Raw genomic sequence first — 8,244 nt, 5'->3', positions numbered from 1 at the left:
CGACATTTCTTGTAGCGACATTTCTTGTAGCGACATTTCTTGTAGCGACATTTCTTGTAGATGAGAGAGAGAAGAAGTCGTAAATTAGTGTCTGGTGTGGATTTCTTTTCCTGTCTCGTTTTAGTGAAATCATAACTCTTGATGTCAGAGGACGAATACATTCTTGTTGACATTGTGGTGATAGGTGTGGTGATAGGTGTGGTGATTGGTGTGGTGATTGGTATGGTGATTGGTGTGGTGATTGGTGTGGTGATTGGTGTGGTGATAGGTGTGGTGATAGGTATGGTGATTGGTGTGGTGATTGGTGTGGTGATAGGTGTGGTGATAGGTATGGTGATTGGTGTGGTGATTGGTGTGGTGATAGGTGTGGTGATAGGTGTGGTGATAGGTGTGGTGATAGGTGTGGTGATAGGTGTGGTGATTGGTGTGGTGATAGGTGTGGTGATTGGTGTGGTGATAGGTGTGGTGATTGGTGTGGTGATTGGTGTGGGGATAGGTGTGGTGATTGGTGTGGTGATAGGTGTGGTGATTGGTGTGGTGATAGGTATGGTGATAGGTGTGGTGATAGGTGTGGTGATTGGTGTGGTGATTGGTATGGTGATAGGTGTGGTGATAGGTGTGGTGATAGGTGTTCCCATGGCATTTTTAAAAAGTGTATGTTTTGATTTACAAATTAAAATAAAAAAAATACATCTTTTAGAAATCAAATTTGTTATTCAAGTTTAGGAGGGTGGACATTTTTTCCTTATGTTATTATCTGGAGTGCTACTCAAAGTACATTCTAATATAAAAATGCACTGAACATTTGCCCCTCCTATTTATGTCAAAAAGAGTTCTATATACAGATTGCATTCAGACTTAAAATCAAAAGCACAGCTTTTAAGAAACTCTAGTTCATCGTTGCCCAACCCGTCAGGCTTGTACCCTATGACGCCACTCCTTCTAGCCAAAGCCAATTAGAGCCGTGACAGGTTTGAGAACTCAACATGTGCGTATGTTTGTCATTAATACTTTAAATGAGGATGTGGTTTCTGCCCTGGTAATGACGTGTCCACTTAAGAGTGGACTTAGGGACTTCAAAATAAATATGAGATTTATGCGTAGTGGGTTCTGTACACGTAATGAGATCCTGCCCTGAGTATGTTATTAAAAGAATTCCCGATTATGTTGTCGTGGAAAAATGTCTAGAAATAGAAACAGGCCTACTACATTACTGATCTTCCCGATGACGTGGCTCTAAATTAGCTTAAAGAATGGCAACCATATGACAAATTAGCTTTTATCATGCCATTGTGTGTCCTTGACATGCACGGTACAAGAAACCTTTTGTTTCGATTGTTTAAATTTTTTAAGCTCAGGAATCGTGGACAAAGGGGCAGTAAGAAGGTTATTGAAGTGAAATAAAAATGGTTCTGTATAGCCTCCCTTTAGGATGATTTATTTCTATTTTATTATTAATGCTTTTTTTTTTTCGTACATTTTGAAATGAGTCAGGATTATTCTTTATAAAATACACATAATACAGATTATCAGAAAGATAGGCTTATAGATAGATAGACAAACAGAAAGAAAGAAAGACAAAATATAGAGAGAATGAAAGAGAGACATTAAAAAAAAAAGAGAAAAGAGTGAGAGAGAGAAAAAAAAAGACTTTTTGGTCACAATGGTTAAGTCCGGCCCTGCTATTTAGTGTTTGTAAAATGTTTTACATGTTTCGGATGTTCCTTCAGAGTTGAAGATAGTTTACTTCCTAGTCCAAACCTCCCGCAGGACGAAGGGGGATGGGAGCGTGCAGGGTTTGACAGTCCAGCGCGCAAACCGCACGACCAGGCAGCCATCCGTAGCGACGGGAGAATGTTTCTTGTTTTTTTCGTCATCTAACTCCAACCGCAGAAAAAAAGAGTGATCTTTCTTACGTAATAGTACCATATAGCTCTTGAGCCATGAAGAGAATTATATATATAGATTCTTCTAACCCAGCACTGGTATGTGGTTACGTCTTCTTGAACCATCCGGGCGTTAACATTATACCTAATGAATAAACGCAATGAACCTAGTCATTAGTGCTGTTTTTGTCACATGTTTTTCCAAAGCATAAAATCAGCAGTGTTTTCTATTCTCATTTTTTTTTTGGGCAATATTTTATAGTTTAAATTTTATATGGTTTTCTCTGGATTCCCGACGCACTCGTTTAAAGCTTCCCATGGGCATGCTTCAAGACCAGAGAGCAACGAAAATGATATATGACAGTTTTTACTGATTATAGATGTGATTCTTCTTCTTCTTCTTGTTCTACTAGCCAGCTTTATTGCTGCTGAGCTGTGAGCTCTTTTGGTAGACTGTGCCAAGGAAAAAAAAGTGTGCTGTTTTCTTCAGTTGTTCAGCACTGCCGTACAGGTAGATGTGATCAAAAAAGTAACATTAAGATGAATCCGCGAGATCAACCTTTACCACTCGTCATAGAAGGCGTCAACATTGACCTGCAACGTCACAACCCATGTACAGTTTAGACCAATAGCTCGTTGCCTGTGACATGGTAACGAGCTATTGCCTAAACTGCCCATAGGCTGTGACCTTCAGGCCTTTTATAATGATAAAAAATGTGTATACTTGATTTCTCCCACACTAAATCTTGGATCAAATAACTATTGGTTAATGAATTATTTTGTTTAGTATCTCAAACAAGGGAAATAATTTGTGACTGAATTGATATTTTAAGATGAATTAGTCCCCTTTGTAGGTCTTTATCTGAGTCTTAGTAAATAAAAACCTGAAAAATAGGTCGAGACTATTGAAACAATACAATATTTCATGTTCGTGAGCGCTCCACTAGCAGAATGGTTAACGTGTTGGCTTGAGATGTCTTAACAGGCTTGTGCCATTAGTTCGAATTCAGGTCGTTTAACCCTTTTTCTTTGTTAGTCTAGATTTATTACAAATTTAATTACATGACTGATCCAAACTAATTGATTCAAGTACGCTTAATATAAGCTTTGTTGTTTGTTTTTTAAAAGCATTTTTTTTCAATAAACATCTGAAATTTATATGATAAGATAATGTAAGATAATGGTTCAGATCTGCTATACATATCAGCCTTGAGCGTTTTGTTCAGATCTGCTATACATATCAGCCTTGAGCGTTTTGTTCAGATCTGCTATACATATCAGCCTTGTACGTTTTGTTCAGATCTGCTATACATATCAGCCTTGTACGTTTTGTTCAGATCTGCTATACATATCAGCCTTGTACGTTTTGTTCAGATCTGCTATACATATCAGCCTTGTACGTTTTGTTCAGATCTGCTATACATATCAGCCTTGAGCGTTTTGTTCAGATCTGCTATACATATCAGCCTTGTACGTTTTGTTCAGATCTGCTATACATATCAGCCTTGAGCGTTTTGTTCAGATCTGCTATACATATCAGCCTTGAGCGTTTTGTTCATATCTGCTATACATATCAGCCTTGAGCGTTTTGTTCAGATCTGCTATACATATCAGCCTTGTACGTTTTGTTCAGATCTGCTATACATATCAGCCTTGTACGTTTTGTTCAGATCTGCTATACATATCAGCCTTGTACGTTTTGTTCAGATCTGCTATACATATCAGCCTTGTATGTTTTGTTCAGATCTGCTATACATATCAGCCTTGTACGTTTTGTTCATATCTGCTATACATATCAGCCTTGAGCGTTTTGTTCATATCTGCTATACATATCAGCCTTGAGCGTTTTGTTCAGATCTGCTATACATATCAGCCTTGAGCGTTTTGTTCAGATCTGCTATACATATCAGCCTTGTACGTTTTGTTCAGATCTGCTATACATATCAGCCTTGTACGTTTTGTTCAGATCTGCTATACATATCAGCCTTGTACGTTTTGTTCAGATCTGCTATACATATCAGCCTTGTACGTTTTGTTCAGATCTGCTATACATATCAGCCTTGAGCGTTTTGTTCAGATCTGCTATACATATCAGCCTTGTACGTTTTGTTCAGATCTGCTATACATATCAGCCTTGAGCGTTTTGTTCAGATCTGCTATACATATCAGCCTTGAGCGTTTTGTTCATATCTGCTATACATATCAGCCTTGAGCGTTTTGTTCAGATCTGCTATACATATCAGCCTTGTACGTTTTGTTCAGATCTGCTATACATATCAGCCTTGTACGTTTTGTTCAGATCTGCTATACATATCAGCCTTGTATGTTTTGTTCAGATCTGCTATACATATCAGCCTTGTACGTTTTGTTCATATCTGCTATACATATCAGCCTTGAGCGTTTTGTTCATATCTGCTATACATATCAGCCTTGAGCGTTTTGTTCAGATCTGCTATACATATCAGCTTTGTACGTTTTGTTCAGATCTGCTATACATATCAGCCTTGTACGTTTTGTTCAGATCTGCTATACATATCAGCCTTGTACGTTTTGTTCAGATCTGCTATACATATCAGCCTTGTACGTTTTGTTCAGATCTGCTATACATATCAGCCTTGAGCGTTTTGTTCAGATCTGCTATACATATCAGCCTTGTACGTTTTGTTGAGATCTGCTATACATATCAGCTTTGAGTGTTTTGTTCAGATCTGCTATACATATCAGCTTTGAGTGTTTTGTTCAGATCTGCTATACATATCAGCCTTGTACGTTTGGTTCAGATCTGCTATACATATCAGCCTTGTACGTTTTGTTGAGATCTGCTATACATATCAGTCTTGTACGTTTTGTTCAGATCTGCTATACATATCAGCTTTGAGTGTTTTGTTCAGATCTGCTATACATATCAGCCTTGAGCGTTTTGTTCAGATCTGCTATACATATATCAGCCTTGAGCGCTCTGAAATCTTCTATAAATAATTAAAGATAAACATTTCTTCACAGTTGGTGTTTATCATATCTGAGCCAATCGCGAGCATAGATAAGTGCATAGATAAGTGTATAGATAAGTGTATAGATAAGTGTAAAGATAAGCAGGCAGGACGATGGACACCATATTCGTTTACTGATTCTGTATCAGTAGCTACACTTCCATTCTAAATATACTTCTATGTATCATTAGTAATTTTAAAGGTTATGCCTGTCTTTTATGATTACAGTTAACAATAAATATACAACAATTATCTTAATCTATTTTTAAAGGTAATTATGACTAAGATCGATACAGGAAGTTTGAAATAAACACTGCCTAGCAGACACTGATTTTTTGTAGACGGACGGAGCGATGTATTAATATGTACTTTTTCTAGGAGGCGTCCAAAAGCATTAAAATTAAGATCATTTTGAATAGGTATCGACTATTTTGAATAGGTATCGACTATTTTGAATAGGTATCGACTATTTTGAATAGGTATCGACTATTTTGAATAGGTATCGACTATTTTGAATAGGTATCGACTATTTTGAATAGGTATCGACTATTTTGAATAGGTATCGACTATTTTGAATAGGTATCGACTATTTTGAATAGGTATCGACTATTTTGAATAGGTATCGACTATTTTGAATAGGTATCGACTATTTCTATAGACTATTAATGTCTTAAGTTATTTATTAATACAGCAACCCTTGTCTAATACATCAGTATCTATTCGTCGAGGTCATGTGATAGCGTATCCTATAACCTTCACCTTCAACTATCCCTCTGGGCCACCACCCAAGATCATATGACCATCTTTCTCCATTCATCTCTGTCTTTTGTATTAGATAGAACTTCTTTCATTTCTTTTATGTTGTCTTCCCATCGTTTTCTCTGTTTGCCTCTTCTTCTTTTTTCCTGGTACTGTTCCTTGTAAGAGGATCTTTGTGAGCTATGAGGAACTTGTGAAATGGCCATTGAGCTTTAGTGTGCGTCTTTTTTTGACAGTAGTAAGCAGATCTATGTGGCCATGACCGGGGGGTCTGATTTTTGTTTCATATAAAAATTATTAATACATTGATCTTAAATCAACCAATAATGCAATAGTCATGTTTCGTCTTAAACTAAATATACACTACTTACTTAAGAAGTTTAGTATTAACTATTACAGGCTGGACTTTATTAAGAAGTAATGTGACAGTCTTTAGATGATTTCATTACATTATATTTCTTCTATCTTATCTTCTTATCTTATATAATACAGACGTTACTTCAAAAAAAGAAGATGATTACGTCCTACGCGTCATGCATTTAGTCATGCATATTAACCAATGACTTAAATTCTGCCAAGTCACTGGTTTTCCTGGCTAGCCCAGGCTACCCATTCCATGCTCTAATAGCACTAGGGAAGAAGGAGTATTTGTACAAATTTGTCCTAGCATATGGGACGAGGAATGTGCCTTTATCTTTGTGTCTTTCAGAGTATTTCTTCTATAATTTTACAATGATGCCAGATTATATGATGCCAGTACATTATCTTTCTGAAATTATTTTATTTTGGTGTGGAGGGGGTTGAACTAGTAGAGAAGAGTGTTCTCCAGAAGTCAAAAGTACAAATCTGAGATTGAACTGTTGAAACAGTAATTAGGTTTCTGTTTTTTTTTTATTAATTTGGTGCACCAATGTCTTCTGTTCTCTCGTGTAGACCAGCGGTTCTCAACCTTTTATGCTCGGCGACCCCTTTTTACAATCCCCCACTCTGCCCCGATCCCCCCCCCCCCCGCAAATACACACAGCAAGAGAAGAATAGACAAAAACAATCCATTTTTTCGATGGTCTTTGGCGACCCCTGGCAAATCTTCAATCGACCCCTGGTGTAGACTCAGAGGCCGTTCTAAAATTTAAAACTTAATATTTTTTACTAAATTAACCAAGTGAAACCAACGTACTGCTGTAGATTTTTTTTTATTATCTTCATGTCTGAAGTAATGTTGGGAAATGTGATATACATATAAAAAAATTATACTTTTTTTTTTAAAACACAAATTGTACATTAAAAAATGTACATGCTTTTTACAAATTAAATGTAAATAATAAAATAATGTATGTAAAAAAAACACATAACTTTTATAAATATCATGCAGTATTGTTTATACAAATTTGTATTATACAATTCAATAGTGATTCTGTTTGAAAGACTAAACCATACACAAGTATAGATATAGAATTGTAATCATTAACGATTGTCTCGTGTCCAGCACAACGACAACGTGGTCGAGAGGCCAAATGCGCTTGGACTTGGCTTGGCTTGGCTACCTAGGGGGCTCGAGGTTCGACACCCGACTCGGGCATAGTTGTGTTTACTGAGCGCCTAAAGGCAGCACGGAAAACCAGCTCCTAGATGAGATTGGACCAAGAGCGCTCTGAGCATGCTATAGGCATGAAAGTATATAAAATCTATAATAATAATAATGTTTCTTTGTGAGACATCGTATAAAAAGAAATACTCCCTTCTAGAACGTATGGTCTATAGGGCCAATGATGTAAAGGTCATCTGTTAATATGACCCACGGTTAACGAGAGTGTCTCGTGTCCAGCACAACGACCAACCGCCTTCACTTTCCCAACTAAAGAGTAGGGTGGACTCATAGGCGTCCTAGAAATATTAAATTTCAAAATCAAAGTCTTTACTAAGATTTGAACCCCGGAACCTTCCGTTCAATGAATCGAAATTGAAAAGATAAAGGCAAACATTTTTTTCTACGCTTTCCTATAGAGGAAATAGAACTGGAATACGATGTATAGTGTTCTTACAAATATTTCTGGTACTAATTTCAAAACAGAGCTTTAAGTTATATTTGGTAAACAGTTAAATGAATATATATATATATAGAGAGAGAGAGGCGCGGTGGCTGAGCGGTTGGTCGTTGTGCTGGCCACGTGACACCCTCGTTAACCGTAGGCCACAGAAACAGATGACCTTTACATCATCTGCCCTATAGACCACAAGGTCTGAAAGAGAAAATATAGACCTACATGTTAATAAAAATACAAAGACATCAAAGTAAATTATTACAAAGTTTTTCAGTGGATATAGTTAATGGATTACAATTAATTTTGTTTCCCTTTAACGAAGTTCAACCCTGCCAATACATGGAAGAAACTTTAAGCATGTAGCAATGTAAAATATATTTGCTATTGGAGAAATGTACTATACATATCTCTACCACTGTTTGCAGTTACAGACTGGTATTTGCTTTCTAATTGGCCTAACTCTAAATGAATAGTTTAAAAAAAAGTAAAAACTAATTACAGGCTACTGTAATCAATTAAACAAAAATGAATTTAAAACCATTTGCCCAAAATGTATAAGTACAAAAA

The sequence above is a fragment of the Biomphalaria glabrata genome, chromosome 4 (genome assembly GCF_947242115.1).
Source record: "Biomphalaria glabrata chromosome 4, xgBioGlab47.1, whole genome shotgun sequence".
In the NCBI taxonomy this organism is placed as follows: domain Eukaryota; kingdom Metazoa; phylum Mollusca; class Gastropoda; family Planorbidae; genus Biomphalaria; species Biomphalaria glabrata.
Note: the sequence above shows the minus strand (reverse complement) of the source record.